Source organism: Cryptomeria japonica, chromosome 3 (assembly GCF_030272615.1).
Source record: "Cryptomeria japonica chromosome 3, Sugi_1.0, whole genome shotgun sequence".
NCBI lineage: Eukaryota > Viridiplantae > Streptophyta > Pinopsida > Cupressales > Cupressaceae > Cryptomeria > Cryptomeria japonica.
The window spans coordinates 629,648,579-629,666,896 of record NC_081407.1 but is presented as its reverse complement, the minus strand read 5'-3'; positions in this window follow the sequence as shown (position 1 = coordinate 629,666,896).

The window sequence follows — 18,318 nt, the reverse complement described above, 5'->3', positions numbered from 1 at the left end:
AACTCATTTAGAATCCAATCTTGCCTTGTGTGGGATTGGACCTTGTGGGTTTCAACCCCTCTTTTGAATGTAAAGTCTCCCCCAAGTGAAAACCGTCAATCCTAGTGACCTCCCTTCTCTCTCCTTGGAGTTGGAGAGGGGAGAGCAACTAGGGTTCAATTTTCTGCTTTACACTCTTCTTCCAAAATTCCTCCTCCTTCGATATAATATCATGGTATTTTGACATAATATCATTTTCTCTTGCTAAGTAGCCATCCTTATAACCTTCCACTTGAATTTTGTCTTGGATTTATTTCAACTCCATCTCGATAGTAGTCTTGTTGACAAAAATATGCCCAAAGGACTCCTTGTTTCAATTTTTGATATTCTTCTTGATGTCCCCTAACTTTTTCACAACTCTAAACATGGCAGAACCATTAATACTAATACTCCACCATCATTTGATATTTTCATGAAGAGAAGGATGAGAAAGCCACATTTTCTCAAATCAAAAAGGGAAATTCCTTTTCCTAGATAAAGAGTCAGCAACAAAATTGATTGGATAGTGATTAGATCCAATCCTTGAAAGAGCAAATAAAGAATGCAAATAGTTACACAACCAATCGTTGGAGACCAGAGAATGATCAAGTATGACCTGTATGAGGTCATTACCAACTCTACGATTAGTTAGGTGAAGGAAGCTCCTTTAAGATCCATATCGATTAGACCATGATTATTTATAAATTCCATAAGATCCAATTTACTATCCAGTTGCACTTGGGATCCACCAAATTTATTGGAATTGTTGATCAGGGTATTGAAAACACCCATAACTATCCAGACATCATTTAGAAATTTAGCTTTGAATTCAACCAGAGACTTCCAAAATTTTCTTCTTGCAAATTTTCTATGTGGAGCATAGATGTTTGAAAGGATCCATCTAAAATTATCTCTAACATGATAAAATTTAGTAGCAACATGATTAGAGTCTTCCCAGACCAATGAATCACTAATGATATTAAGATTCTAGAATGAGGCAATTCCTCTAGAAGCTCCTTCAGAACTATTACCATGAACCCCACTAAAGGTGAAGAACTTCAAATTTTCAACTCTTTTCTTAGGCATTTTAAACTCTTGGACTAAGACTATATCAGGTTTGTGATCTCTAACAAAATTATGCAAAATTTCTTGTTTATGAGAGTTATTTAGCCCCCCATCTTCTATGACATTATCTTCATTGCTTACCAGGGGTTAGATTCTTTCAGATCTTAAGGATGGTATATTGTAGCCCATCTGCAATATCTTGACTATTATTTTGTTCTTTGTGCCATCTTGAAGATTTCTTCCCAACACTTCCTCTCGGCCCCACATCAACTCTTGCTCTGTTCCTAGTAGACATCCCTGGAGCTATCTTTTTCTTAGCACTTTTCTTCATGGTGATTGTAGTGAACCCACTATCCTCTTCAAAATTTGTGTCTTCTACACTCAGGTTCTCCTTACCCGAGTCATAGTTTATCTCCATTGACATTTTGTTTGTACCCTTTTCCAACATTAAGCTCAAGCCTTTATCCTCTAATATGGGTTGGGATTCATTTTCCAAGCAATCCAGTCCAACATTGGGAATATGGATTTAACATAGCTAACAGATTCATATGAGTGATGAAACATATTCTCCATCTAACTATTTGCAGCTTCCTCCAAAGACGAAATGGGGGATTCAAATATTTCATCAAAAATATTTTCATCTTTATTATCCTCTTTTCTAGCAACACAAGGGCTTTTCTCTTCAGTCTGCACTGACACTCTAGCATTCTCTTCTCCTTTTTCACCCAGAATCACTTCTGATTCTTTTTCTTCCTATTTGGCTTTTCTATCTGCCTCCTTTGGGTGTTCTTCACCCTCGAACCCATATTTCCATGAGTTTCATTTGGGTCATTTCCTTTTGGAGGATCTCTTTTAGCCTTCCAAAATTTCTTTGTCATGCCTTTTGGTTTCACTGCATTGTTCTGATAGTTTTTTGCCCAATGGCCTGACTTTAAATAAAATGAAGGGTCTCAAACTCAATCGGTTGAGCCCATTTCTCTAATTTTGAAATAACCTCAATCGAAGAAGGGAGATTGATGGATTGAACAACACTTAAACAAATCTTAGCAAAGACCAACCTCTTCCTAGTTGCGATCATTTGGTCTATCGATAATAACTCCCCAAAAGAGCTTGCTATTCCTCTGAACACATCGTCATTCTAGAACTCCATAGGGAGCTTAGGGAGCTTGACCCATACTAGAATAAATTCTTAGAAACTTCCAGAATGTGTACCATTTGGAGTCCATTTCTTTAAAGCCAACAATGACTAGCCAATGACCCAACACCCACCATAGCAAACAATAACAATATCCTCTTCACATGAAAAGGAAAATGAGAAGAAGCCTTTAGGAAGGGCAATAAGCTCCACTTGTCCTTTCAAGCATCATTTCTTCCCCACAAACTCTCTAACGATTTCAATGTTAGGGCTTGGACCCATAAACTTTCCAACCAGAGATAAAGCCATCAAAGATATGTTGTGATCAACAATTCAATTAAGTATTGTTATTGAAATACTATTGCAACTAAGGTCTAAGGAAACCGTAATAGGGGGGAAAGAGGATTTTCTATTTGGTTTAACTCCAAAGAGGGAAAAACCCAAGGTGGTTTATCCCCCACATTTTTTACGCCTAAACTCAAATTTGGATTATGAAAATTCCTTCCTGGGCCAGAATCACCACCACTGGGCCCCAAAGCAGGACCATCTTGAGCATTATTGCTAGGACCCCCAACAATACATGATTCCCCCTGGAGTGGGGGGAATTCCTTTATCAAAATTCAACTCCTTACTTGGGTCCACTTGAAGGTCACAAGACCCCTCAAAAAGGCTCTATGTTCTAGCACCCGTGACAGATCCAACAATGGGTGGAAAACCAACAGTCTGTCCTGGATCATTCCTACCATCTCCATCGCCTTTTTCCCCTCCATCCTTCTACAAACCACTACCATCTCCGCTACTTGCAGCCACTACCATCTCTGCTTCTATCTTAGGGGTCATGTTTATGACATGTTAGTAGATAGAAAATGTTGCATTTGATATGTATATGCTATTTGTTCATAGTTGCATATGTTGATTAGTAGATGTTTTTTTTTTTAATATATATATTTGTGGTTAGATTATGTTTATTTCTCTAGGGTATTTTGGTGGGCATTACAAAAGAATATAAAGAATGTACCATAACACATCCTTATATCTTGTTATATCCTTCTATACATTCATATTATATCTATCCATATACTTTCATCTTCATCTTCTATTACATTCTTCTCTCATATTCTCTCTCTTTTTGATGTTTACATCTTATGATATAATTATATCTAAGGGATGGGATGTGACCTATACATGTAGTATCCCTAGTATAGATGATATTTTCCTAATCTTATGGTCCACAAGCTTGATACAACAAGATGTGGTATGTTCTCTCAAAATTGTGTTTGATTGTTCCTCTTCCCTGCCAACAATGATAAAATATAAAATCCCAACAAGGAAAAGAGAAAAGGTGGAGTTTGGAGGAAAGACATGTTGGGATGAGAAACTTTAAATCCCCAAAATTCCACATTACCATTTGAGATTGAATAGAACACCTTCACACCTATATTTTTTTAAGATTTTTGCAACTTTTAGCACATGATAGGAACATATGGTGGATGAAGAGGAACAACACTTAGGAAAATTTGACTAAGAGATATCCATTTGCAACTTTCTCAAATTGAATATATATGATGTAAAAAATGAAGACCAATACACAAGGGGGTTGACTCTACCATTCTATTGCATTTTCAAATTAAGTCCTAATATTGCCTATAATTGGGAACATGTGTCTCTTGTAGAAACAAATTAAATTTAGATCTTTGGGAGAACAATATTAAAATGACAAGGGATAGTGATAGTTACACATCATCATGATTGGTAGGGGTCACAAATACATAAGAAAAAAACACACACACAAAAGAACACATTGTGTACACGGAAAAACTCATTACTGACAAGAAGTGATATTAAATCCATAGTATCGTAAAGTAGTAGGTCCATGTTTAAATCCTTGAGGTGACATGCATTATGGCCACACATTTTAGCAACTTTTTATTGACCATTTCACAAGTCATATTCTTTTCTAGTTGAAACATTTGAGTAGCAATATATTGCGATCTTTCCATAAAAAATCAATGTGTACCACCACATACATGTGGGACTACAACTTGGGTGATCTTTGCTAATTTTTATTCATATTGTCAGGATTATAGAATGTCTAGAATACTCAGCCTCTTAAGAACTTTAAAATTATGTAGAAAATAAGAAGAAATTAACATCCAACCAAATTTAGGTGCCTCAATAGTTAAAGCATCCTTGGCAACATTCTTGATCCAACATTCAACACAAAGACCATGTCAACATCTTAGAAACCTCTTGGATGTGTCTTTTTCTCAAGAAAATGCCTTATTGTTTTCTTATTTGACAAGGTTTTACTGTGTGCTACTCTCGAATCCTCATTCAACTTTTTCAACATTCATTGAGAGATTTAATTAATCATTTGTTCTTCAACATCATACAAAAGCATCTGCAATAGTGGCCCTAAACTAATTGGCATCTTATCTTTTACTTCACACATTAACTCAAATGATCTCTTATCAATAGCTTCTTTGTAAGTCATCTTATCACCCCACAAAGCATACTTCCATTTGTCATCACATGTAAAGACTTGCTAATAAGTGCAATAGGTTGTCCACGCCCATATTCATTCTTACAAAGCATAACAATAGTAGCAGTACATGATGAAGGAAAAAAGAGGAAAGTCTAAGAAGGCAAAAAATAGTTTGGACTTATCAAGACTTGTGCCCCTTAAAGAGCTTCCTTGATTTTCACAGATGTATTAATTGGTACTCCTTACTTCATGTGACTGGATTTTTATTATGCAGCATCGTAAATTGTACACCTTTATTAGTGTGTCTAATTCCACACTCTCCTAGCACCTATTTTAGTATTTCCTTTTCTTCTATTTATCATAAGACATTTATTTGTTTAAATTAATATTATAGGTCTTATTTCACTTTATTACATTATCACACTCTTATTTGGGCTCTTAATTCTAGGTGTGCCCTTTATTATTTTGTCTCGATCTTACCCTAATTCCAATTCTCAAAGAATATTTTGTATACTTATGCATTATGGTTTGAGCCACCAAGATGGATTTGGCATTAGATCCATGTTATCTCGCATCCCTAGAAATTTGTAAAAAAAGTTGATAGGACTGGGACACTAGGGTTCTCCATGGTCCCACACTTTTTTCCTTGAATTTCAAGAGGATAACTTGGTGATAATTTGGTATTCCTATCTAATTCAAATCCTAATCCCTATGAAAATATATCAATTCTATGTTAGCCTAATGGTGATTTAATTATAAATACCTATATAAGGAATCCTTCTTAATTCATTTCAATAATCTAATCTTATGCTAGCATTATCATATATTCAAGAGAATTTCTTCTTCCTTAAGAGAATATATGATTCAAGGAGCAACAAATTGCATAAAAGCATCTTCATATTTGTTTCAATTATGATTTCATGATGGATTTTATGTGATTTATCACGTTATTGCATCAACACATGAAGGACTTATCCTAAGAGCATTACATCACTTATTGAAGGTATAATCATCTACATTCAATCATTTTAGCCTTACCCTCAAAAGGAAGGCTTTCCAATTCAATGAAAGTTCAATTTCTATTTCAATTAGGGTTAATTCCAAACTCGATGTTTGACCTAAAGGCAAACCCCTATCCACAAAATATCTCCTTCTCTTTCTATGTGCACGAAATAGGTTCAAGAATTGTACTCAAGCAGAGCCAATAGTGACAAATGGGTCAACTTTTGATGGAGAAAACTTTGGAGGACCAGGGTGAAGTTGTGCTACCTAGTCCTGAAAAGTAGACCAAACTTCTAGGAACAAGTTCTAAACATCTTATTTTTCTTAGATCTCATTTGGTGGCTCCATGGGACATCTGTAGCTTATTGTTTCTACCAATTTACTTCAATTATCCATGGTTTTCCCCTAATTTCACAATTACAAATCCAATTTTAATTTAGAAACAGGGAGCTTAACCCTAACTAGTGAATCTACTTAGAATTTCAGCCCTTTCTTTATTTGGATTGAGGCTAGATCTATTAGGTTCACCCCTCTTTTAATGTATTGACTAATTTGGTTAATTAGTGGTCTTATCCTACTTGGTGAAACCCTAGTTCCAAAGTACACCTCTACATTTTGGTGAACCCAACATCTTTCATGCTCAACTCTGATTTCTTGTATAAGATCTGATTTTGTATGCATTTTAAAATTCAAATTTGCAGTCTTTGTTTTCATTTTCAAATGAATTACATAAATTTACAAAAACCTTAATTTATCACTATAAAATTGAATTATGAGTTGCATAATTTTTCAATTACATTTTCAGATCTGATGGTTATGACATGTTATTTTCAGATTTAGATACATTATTTTCATAGTTTTGTTTTAAAAACTACAAAAACAAAAAATCTTGTTTTATGCATTTTTTGTGTTTACATGCATTTTAAAAAGAAAATTAGATATTTTAATTGTAAATTACTTAGCATTTCTTTTCAAAAATGTTAGATTATTCTTTACTTAAGACTATCATGCCTTTAATAATCCATTTGCTTATAATGACTGTCCTTTCAAAAAGTATATAGTAGAGAAGAACTTGAGGAGGCTCTTGATGTTTTCCTTTATCCTAAGCCTTCTAAACCATTCTTTTGTAAAAGGTTAATCAACATAATGTGTAGGTCATTTAGTAGTGATGACCTTGAGATGTTGGATGAAACTCTTGATGACTTCATCTTTCCCTCTAAATCATTCTCTAAATCTCCAAAAATTCACAAGGATATTATCATGCATGACAATCCGTTTTACAAACCTTCACCTTTTATCAATCCTATTTATGAAGAAGCTTTTTTGATAAAAGAAGTTGATGTGGCTGACAATCCTCTTTATCAATATTTACCTTATAGAGATGAGGCCTTAATAAACCATGATATTTTCTCTCCTAAACCTTGTCTTGTTCATAAGGATAATTTGGTGCAAGAAGAGATTATTAACACTTTTACAAATCTTCCTCTTAAGAATGAAGTTTTGAAAATTGATGTTGATCTTTCTCCTAAAAATGATCTCTCCCTTGAGAGTATCTTAGAGCAAGAGGATGATATCATAAACACCTTCCTTAATGACACTTTACCTTCCATACATGGTATCTCTCCTAGAGAAGAACTGTTGATTGATATTGATTTAGCCTCTCCCAAATTTTGTCTTACCAATGAGGGTATATTGGTGCAAGAAGAGGTTATGAACACTTCTTTCAAAACTCTCCCTTCTAAGGATGAAGTTTTGAAAAATCATGTTTATCCTAAAATGTACCTCCCCCATGAGGATCATCTGGTGCAAGTGGATGAATATTGTAGCTACCTTTACTAGTGATACCATGTCCTCTTTTCATTTCAAGGATTTTCCCACTAGAGATGAAGCATTAATGAGTTATGTTTGTCCTTCTCCTAAAGTTTGTCTTACCCATAAAGATAATTTGGTGCAAGAAGATGAAATCATTATCAATTTACTTAATGCTCTCCCTTCTAAAGTTGTGTCCTTGGAGAACAAAGAGCTTAATAAAGTCAATACCAATCATGTTTCTAGTTATGAGAAGCCTAAACCCAAGGAACCTCCCAATATCCTAAAAGTCGCAAAATACATATGTGAAAGAGGTGATATGGAAATAAAATTAGAACAAAAATATGGTTTTGAAATATGTCACACGTGTAATGCTTGTGTCAAAAAGAAAGATCCCAATTTTCTTCTCACTTCTCTTTCTTCCCCCTCTCACCCTAAGAAACAAATTGGTAAATCTCTTGTTGAGAAACTCCATGGTATCTTAGCTAAGATCTCCCCTTGGGACTTTATTCAAACTTCCCCTTCACACCATAGGTTGATCCAAGAAGCCTTTCCTAAAGTGGTTCCTCATTCTTCTTATAAATTATCTCAAGATGAATTGTCTTCTATAGAGGTTAAAAATAGAGATGATCCCCTTATAATTAATCCTCCCCTTTAAGAAAAAAAACATAAAAGGTAAGTTAATTGATAATGGGTTAATACTTAACATTTGTTGTTTTGAGTTATTAGATATGATAAATTGGTATTATTCTTTTATTCAACCCAACCCTCTTCGTGTTCATGGTTTTGTTAATGTTCCTAGATAGTCACTTGGTATAGTCATATAACCTATCAAAGTAGGCCCCATCACTTTACCTACTCCTATTCATGTCATGCCCAACCATCTTAATTATAACCTTCTTCTAGGTAGACAATGGATTCATGTTATGAAAGCAGTCCCTTCTACTCTTCATCGCACAATCAAATTCATTTATAATAATGAACATCACACAATCAAGGCTGATCCTAATCCTTATGATTTTGTTCATGATGAAGTAGGATGCATTTCTCCCTTTGATAATATGATTCCCTCAACAACACAAACTCCTATAAATGATGCTTCCATAGAAAAGAATCATGGTACATTAGACTTTAGACCTTCCATCAATGGGTATAAAATCCTTCAATCTAAGAAGGAAGCCTTGAAAGAGCCTTGTGTGCCATTTATCCAAACTTCTTCTAAATCAATTACCACCTCTCCTTCAAACACATGTCTTGATGATGATGGGGGTTCTTTATACTTTAACACTAAGAATTAACCCTCTCCTCTAGATATTTCAACACATATTTGATTCTACACATGGATACAATGGACATGGTTTAGGATGTGTGCAACAAAGTTTTGATGGTCATGAGAAATTTACACCACACTTTTCCAAATAAGGTCTAGGTTTCCAAATTCCTCTTTTGTCAACATTTCCTCCTCCATTGTCTAATACAGCTATGTCTTCTTACAAATTCTCATCACAACAAGAGAGTGTCTTGTATGAGCTTCTTAAAGCCAGCTTGAGTACTCTCCCTCTAAAAAAATGAAAGAATAGTAAGAAAAATCAACACAATCCTTATTTTTGCAAGTATCATCAAATCCATTGCCATTCCACTAATGAATATTATGATTTAGCAGATAAAATTCAGCAACTTATTCTAACTTGCATCATTCAAATACTAGATGACAATAAGTTGAACTCTTATCATTTTCCTTTTCCATAGCATTTAAGTTCCTATTATGTTGATCCTGGCTATGTGACATTAGTAGCTTACCTATTGGAGGCTCGTAGTAATTCATGGTGGTAAAATTTCAAGTGCAATCATACTTATGTATCAACATAATAGCTATTTTTATTCTTGTCTCCATGCTTGGGGGGAAAATATGACCTTTCAATCCTTCCCTTTCTTAAGGACCCACTTTCCATTTATTGAGTGGTATCTTTTACAATGAACCCTTCTATGTTGTGGATGTGCATATCTCTAATGAGGATCTTATCCCTCTTGTAGGAAAATGTATCCCTGATGAGGATCTTTTCATTATCTTAGAAGACTGTGTTTTTTTATAAATGATCTCTCTTTGGTGTCCTTGTCTTTATGCCAAGGGGGCAAGAATAATATTTCAATTCTCCTTCCTTCTTTCAAGGATTCACCTTTCCCTTATTGAGCTACATACTTCATCTGATGTCATTTCTTGCATAGAATTATCCTTCATGCGAGTACATGTGTGTTCCTTGTTTAGGATCTATTGTTTGTTTGAAAAGGTGCATCCCTTATGAATAATCTCTCCTTAGTGAAAGTGTGCAATTCTTCATTAAGAATCCACTTTTTCCTAAACATTGGAAAAGGTGTGTATTATTAGTCCTCTTCTCCTTTCAAAGATATCATCTTTATGAAGGATCTCCTCTACTCTTGGAGGTAGGTGTCTTTATGCAAATATCTCTTCCTCCTTTGTCAATTATGCACCCCTCAAAAGGATCCATTTACATTTGTTGCCATATATCTCTTTTCCAATTATCTCTTCCTTGTTTAGGGAAATGAATCCTATTCAAGTATCTTTCTTCCTAGCTTGGAATGAATGCATTATTGATTAGCATATATCTTCTTGGTGTTGAAGGTGTTTATCCTTGTTTCTATATACCTTAAGACATCAACATAATACTATGTTGACATCTTGGGGGGGAACATATATGCAGTCTCCTAGTTGCATTTTAACTATCAATTATAATTTGGGATTATTGCATCCTCATGCTTAATCCTTATTTTATTTGGGATTCTTGCATCATCATGCTTCATGCTCATTTTATGCATAATTTGTCTTAGATAGGTTGTTGCATTCTTGAGACCAGACACATCGTTTTTCAATTACATGTCTTACATAGGTTGTTGCATGCTTGAAACCTGACCAACAAGTCTTATACAAGATGCTTAACTCCTGAAACCAGACAAGAACATATGCAGCAGGATGAGTGGAACTAGCAAAACACAACTAGACCATTTTGGCTCTCATCCCCAACATGGATCACCTAGAATAACACAACTTGCTAGCCTAGGGAATCTATGTTTCTTCTTTCTCTCCCATGAACCCATAGCATAACACACTTTCCTATTGTTGGATCATGGTTTATTGTGCTTTCAATTGGTGTATGTCCTTGTTCTTACTATAAGTCCACTTGTTCTCTTGAAATAACATGTCGAGAATGATATTAGCAGTTGAGACATTTTGATTATCGAGGTCTCTTCAACTAGTTGACTTGGAGCTTTGTGTTTTATTACTAATGTTGTTTGCTTTTGTTTATACTTGAAGGTTACTTGCATGGATTGATAGGATCCTATGCTTGGGGCCTTGATCACCCATCAACATTATCCTATCCCTAGTTTGTATTTCTCGCAGATGCTCTATCTCTTCATTTCTACTTTATTGAGAGTACTGCAAGATCATACTCTGCTAAAGTGAGGGCTAAATAAGCATTGTAAATTGTACACTTTTATTAGTGTGTCCAATTTCACACTCTCCTAGCACCTATTTTAACGTATTTCCCTTTCCTCTATGCATTATAAGACCTTTATTGGTTTAAATTAATATTATAGGTCTTATTCCACTTTATGACACCATCACACTCTTATTTGGGCCCTTAATTCTAGGTGTGCCCTTTATTATTTTATCTTGATCTTACCCTAATTTCAACTCTCAAATCATATTTCCCATACCTATGCATTATGGTTTGAGTCACCAAGCTTGATTTGGCATTAGATCCCCGTTATCTCACATCCCTAGAAATTCAGAAAAAAGTTGATAGGACCAAGGCACTGGAATTCATCATATTCTCGCACTTTTCCCCTAATTTCGGGAGGATAATTTGTTAGTCCTATCTAATTCAAATCTCACTCCATGTGAAAATATATCAATTCTATGTTGGCATAATGGTGATTTTAATTATAAATCCCTATATAAGGCATCCTTTTCAATTCATTTAAATAATCTAATTTTATGCTAGCATTATCATCAATTCAAGAGCAATTCTTCTTCCTCAAGAGTAGATTTGATTCAAGGAGAAGCAAACTACATCAAGGAATCTTCATATTATGTTTCAATTATGATTTCATGATGGATTTTATGTGATTTATAATGTTATTGCATAAACACATGAAGGACTTATCCTAAGAGCATTGCATCTCTTATTTAAGGTATAATCATCTACATTTAAGCATTTTAGCCTTACCCTCAAAAGGAAAGCTTTTCCAATTTAGTTCAATTTCTATTTCAATTAGGGTTAACTCCAAAGCCAGGGTTTGACCTACAGGAAAACCCCTATCTGCAACATCTCTCCTCTTTTTGTGTGCAAGAAACAAGTTCAAGAGTTGTACTCAAGGATTCCGATAGAGTGAACAATGATGAACAAGTCATCTTTTGATGGAGAAAAATTTGGAGGACCAAGGCAAATCTACGCTACTTGGTCCCAAAAAATAGGTCGAACTGCTGGGAATGGGTTCTAAATGTCTTATTTTTTCGTATCTTAGTTGGTAGCTCCATGGGACATTTGTAGCTTACTATTTTTACCAATTTACTTGAATTATCCATATTTTTTCCCTAGTTTCACAATTACAAATCCAATTTCAATGTAGAAAGAGGGAACTAAACTATAACCAGTGAATTTAATTGGAATTTTAACCCTTTCCTTATTTGGATTGAGGCTAGATCTATTAGGTTCACCCCCTTTCAATGTATTGGCTAATTTGGTTAATTAGTGGTCTTATCCTACTTTGTGAAACCCTAGTTCCAAATTACACCTCTACATATTCATATCCTAAATAGGAGGGTAAATGAGAAAATTGACGGTTCCTTGAATTTCTTCATTGTCATTTACGATGAGGAGATCAAGACCAATACAAAAATCTGTCACTTCATTAGAATCTCTATAGTTCTAAAAAATGTGTGGCATTTTCTCTTTACTATGTAAGTTTACCCTTCTTCTTGGAATGGGCAATAACATATGATATGTCTAGTTGATGATATGAAATTGTCAAGTCATTTGAACTAAGAATGCAAGGCATGAATTGAATACAAGAAGAGACATCCTTGCCTTGTGATTCTTCCTTATTTTCTTTGTCTACACATTTTTTTGAATAGTTATGACTTTGTGTTCTTCTATAGTGTGATCTCTCTTTGATGCACAAAATTATGATGGGGCAACTCATTCTAGAATTGATAGTGGTTAAGATCATATTGAAATAATTCATCACATGCATGTGCATCAAACTAGTTTGCATCAACATCTTCATAATACATTGGGGTACCATCTTCATTGGGGAATTCATTCTCTTTTGAAAGTGTAATTGAAACAACACATATTACTAGATGATGAGGACAAAAACATGCATCACACCATAGTGAACTATATTTGTACTAGTGTCTTGAATCTCCTTCGCTAGGAGACATTTGGATATCATGTTGCCATGCTCTTTTAGACCAATTAGTATTACAGGGTCTATTATGCAACCTCTTGCCCCTTTAAAGTGTATTTTAACATATTATGAGGTAGAAAAGTCTTATTCATGTCTTGTTACCTTGTGGGATATATCATTCATTGCACACAATTGGTTAACATAATTTTCATCATCAATGAGAGGCTTGCTTGAAACCCCTATGTCTAGTTGTGAGGTTTCAACATCCAATGTCTTTTAAAGTTTTCTATAAACCTATATACGACTCTCAATGTTGATATTTATAGCATAAGCTTCTCTCAAGGTTTGTGGATTCTTGTCTTGAAGGAAATATCCAATCAAGGCATTGAAGTCACTGCATGTAGCACTAGACACTTGAGCTCATTTTGTTTGAGATTTAGTTGTAATTTGTTCATATTCATATGAATCTATTGTTGAATTTAATCAACATCTTAGTTATCCTTTTCTTAATGGTTGTAATCTCATGTATAACAAATTTGGGATCTACTTTATCCTTGTATTATAATATGAAAGCACTCCAAAACTCAACCCATGAATCAATACTACTATTTGTGAGGCTTCTAAACCAGTTTTTCATCTTTCTTCCAACATTTTGCACAAATAAAGTCATCACAACGTCTTCATCTTCAATTCTCATTATCATTAAAAAAAATTGAGGTTTTTGAGGTGTTCTTCTCCAATCACAACTTTATTGTCTTGAGATTTTGGCACCTTTTTCTTAAATTCATTAGGTATGCAATTGAGATATAATTGGGAAGCTAAGGTGCAAAAAAACACTTCCTAAAACTAATCTAGTGGGGGAGATAATGCAAATTTTCTTACAAATCTTAAACTATTATAGAATAAGAAACACATACAAAAGGAGATATAGAACATGCAAATGTATTAACAATAAATACAAGATATATCATGGAGAAAACCCTTTTGGGAGAAAATCCCCCCTCTCCAAAAGCTACCAAATATATTCTTTAGAAATCAACAACGTAATATAATATACTTGCAAATAAAGCTTCTCATAGGAGTATCACCAATGAGAGATCTAGAGGTAACTCAATAGCTATAAGACTCTTACACAACCTCCATCTCATGCATCTAATATATAAAAGATGCAATACATTAAATCGTCGAATGGTATTATAAAAACCATGAGCTAAAATCACCCAAAAAATGATGCCCAGCTTATCTCCAATCCAAGATGCCCTAGGATGTGTCAACACACACCAACACATGTAGCTCTCTTTTACAACTCATTTGTGTGCCCAACATGTTTTTATATTTCTTATTTCAGAAGACCCAACTTTTGAAGGCCATAAATTTTGAATCGAGTGTCTAATTGACAAACCGTTCAAAGCATTAGATAGCCCATGAAGTGTTGTATCAAGCTAAAACCCACTATGAAAATTATACACTTTCAAGTTGTTTCAGACCTCTAAGGCCCTCAAAATTGACTCCAATTTTCATGGGGATCTAATGCCAAATCAAGCTTGGTGACTCAAACCATAATGCAACATTCAAAAACAAAAACTTTAATATCTTCAAATCTAGACATGATCTTGCAACGAAAATTTACTAACATGCTTATCTAGCCAATCCGAATCTTTGGGGAAATTTTTGGATAAATGTGTTCAAATGAATTTTTCTACTATAAATAGTAACCTTATGTAAATGCAAAGTTGAGACACCATTTTTCTAATAGTGTTGATGATATGGTAGTGGGTCTAGAACATAATGAACATTTTGATTCCTATTTTGTGGTTTGGTTGTTTGAGCCCATCTTAGACCTTGTTGCATCTTTTGTTTTCTAAAGTTGTTTGAGGTACTCAATGTGATATGTCATGCCTATACGATAATAAAAACCCCTCTCCTTGGTCATTAATGTGTTTGTTCAATAACACCATGGAATAAGGTGACATTATCAATTTCATCTCTAAATGACAAATTGGGAAAAGTTGGATGTTGGCCAGCAATACGTGATTCAACATCTTGACATCTCATGCCAAAATTTCATATGTATGCATCATGAGATCCATCATGTTGTCTCCTACCACTAAAGATATCATTTATTTACACTACATAATCAAAGCAATACATTTTTCTAATTGCATCATCTCTACTTGGTGTTCTTGCTTTTGAATCTTGATAGGTATGTCCAAGTGACTTACTAGTGCTTCAAACTTTCCATGTTCATTATCTCCTTGCATGAGTTATAGCTTCTTGTTCTTATTGGTAATCAAGATATCTTCTCCTTTCTATCTTCATGTCTTTTGCTTGTTCACTAATTTTGGATATGATTAAAACAAAGTTGTCACTCTTCACTTAGAAGAGAAAAATTTCTCCTAGAAGCTAAAATATTCAACATACCAAATAATAATTTATATCCTCGTCAACATTCTCTTGGCCTAATTTGGAGACTTATCAACTTACACATTGAAAAATTCTTCAATGACTAAATTATAAGTGTTTTCAAAATAAGAACCAAGGTATCATGTATCCCTAGTAATGGCACCATTCTATTGGGTTTTGTTGTGTTGTAAACACACACCCAATTGCAAATGGGGATCCCCACTTTTTCGCTTCCTAGGTGTAGTTGTTTTAGTTTAGCTTGGCAAATGATTTTGATTTTTTAACCTTTGAGAGAGGACAATGATGTCTTATCAGTCTAGGATAAGGTGGGTATTGGGTGACCCTTGAAATGATTTAGAGTGCAACATCTTGTCTTGAGGGGTGTGATCAAGTCATTGGTCCAAGTCAAAATCCATGAACAAATGTCAAGATTGAGAATTGAAGGTGAAAATTCACAATGTTGTCAATTTTTGTAAAATGTTGTCGAAATGCAAGAAAAGTTGTAAGGAAAAATAATGAAAATCCAAAATCAAGATAAAGAAATTCTTTGTCAAGGTTAGTTGATGTTGTCAATTTTGTAAAATGTTGTTGAAATGCAATAAAGTTGTCAATGTTGTCAAGGAAAAATGATGAAAATCCAAAATCAAGATAAGGAAAATTCCTTGACAAGGTTGGATTCTTTGACCTTGACAAGAGAGGAAAATTGAGAAAAATTGTTCTTCACAAATGGTAGGGATTAAAATCATGAAAAATGTAAGAAAATGTCAAGGCAAGATGAGGAGTTCCAAGTTGGGCGAGGGGTCTTATGAATGAATTTCAAATTGAAATCTTTGCACAAACCATTTGTGAGTTCCTAAATAGGTGAAATCTCTACCTAACACTAGGGTCCTTGAGTTCTTGCACTAATCAAATCTTTGCTCAACACTTGTGTTTTGTTCTTACACGAGAATATTTTGCCCTAGAATGAGTGCCTTATTCTTTCACTAGCTAAATCTTTGCTCAAGCAATAGGTTCCTGATTGCATTCACACTTGGAATTTCTGCCGAGGGGGGTATTTTGTTTTTCCCAACAACTTAGATTCTCATTTTGAAAATTTCTTAACTCCTAAAATCAAATTCGAAGTTTCGAAGTCCCCTTGGTGTGATGTTTTTGGGTGTACACCAAATGAACAATTAGAATGTTGAGCCAAAATTCCAAATGAAGAAGAAAATTTTGTTCTTCACCACCTGAAAATTCTGAATTAATGTAAGAGTTATGTTCTTGACCAGTTGGAACTTTCAAAATAGGGATGAGTTCTGTTCTTTACAACCCAAGATCTCTGAGATTAAGAGAAGGGTCCAGTTCTTGGTGTCTTGAAACCTCTTATTAAGGTTCTCTCATATATATATATATATGAATGATATCCCTACGACTAGAGTGAAACAAGTGAGGCTGGACGACTTGGTTCAAAATTGTAATGCAAACATATTCTTGCTTAAGTCGGCTCACCAAGCGATCAAAACGTGTGAAGGGAATGAAGTTATGATGAGGGCTGCCTTAAAGGAGAAGAGAAATGAAATAGTAAAGTGTAGAATTCCAAACTTAAGATGAGGGAGACAAAATTCCTAGGTTTTTGCTTGTACATTTCAAATTCACAACTAAAAATTTTGTTCAAGAGTGCAAAAACCTCCTAAAATTCTGACCTAAAATCTAAATGAAGGGTAGAATCTTGCCTAAAAGTGCAGACCTAGTTCAATTTTTTTATGGTAAATAAGGACTTGAGGTGTGACTTCCAAGGTAAGTGTTCACCTTATACTTATATACATCCTAATAAGGAAAATCATTACTAGCCGGCTTGGATAAAAGAAAGAAATGGTTGAAACATGCAAAATGAAGCTAGCTAGCCTGATAAGGGTGAGCAAAATACAAATTGCAAACAAAATTCTTGCATAGGTCGGCTTTCATCATGAATTGTAACTCCAAGTGAGAGGTGTATGTATGTATGGATAACAAAGCTTCATTTCCACAATTCTAAAACATCATTCCAAAATAAATGAGTAGATTGATGAGAAAAGTATGCATTCAAGGTAGAATTAAGGGCAGATTGTAGGCGAATTTCAGCAGATTTGAAGTGAATTTTCCTGAGGTACAAATTCCACACCAAAAGAAGAGGTGTATCATGAAGGCAAGCCAATCATTTTGCAATTAAAAAGAAGGCAATCAGATCAATAGCAGAGGGAAGGGTTTGAGGAACGAATTCTATGGCCAAAGAAGGCAAATTGTCAAGAGAATTAAGACAAACCAAATGTAGACGAGAACAAATTTTGTCACCAATTTCATGTGTTTCCAGATTTGAAACTAGGGTTTTAATTGCAAAAATGTTTTAAGAGTTTTGTGAAGCAAATTTTGTAATCATTCGTGTTGTTTACAAGTATGATTCAAAATGTTCTCTTTCTTTTCAAGTTTTGAAGACAAGATTAACATGTTCAACAAGGAAGCATTCCTCTACGACAAAGTGGATGAAGAGCTCTACAACAATATGAAAGAGCTGAAGACTAAGGCATTAATGTTACGATGCGGTTCGAATAATGTGAAAGGATCAACAAATTCAAGATGAAAGATGATGGAGAGTGAAGGAGAGTGAAGGAAGAAGACTCAACAATTCAAAGAAGCTCAAGGTCCAAAATATTCAAGAAGGCAAGGCAAAGAGTATCAAAGAAAGAGAATTCCAAGTCATTGAAGAAGCATGATGGTGAAACATGAAGGAAAATGCCTCAAGAATGTGAGAAAAGACAAAGAATACTTTACGACATGGAGGATTCTATGGTGACCTTGGAAATCCAAGATCAAGGTCAAGGACATTCAAGATATTTGAAAGGAGATGACTGCAATATGAAGGCAAAATGACGTTCAGGGAAATGAAATGCAGAACATCACAAAAGATTAATATGAAGATGAAGATGGAATGCACAATGAAGCTCGAGGACAAGGA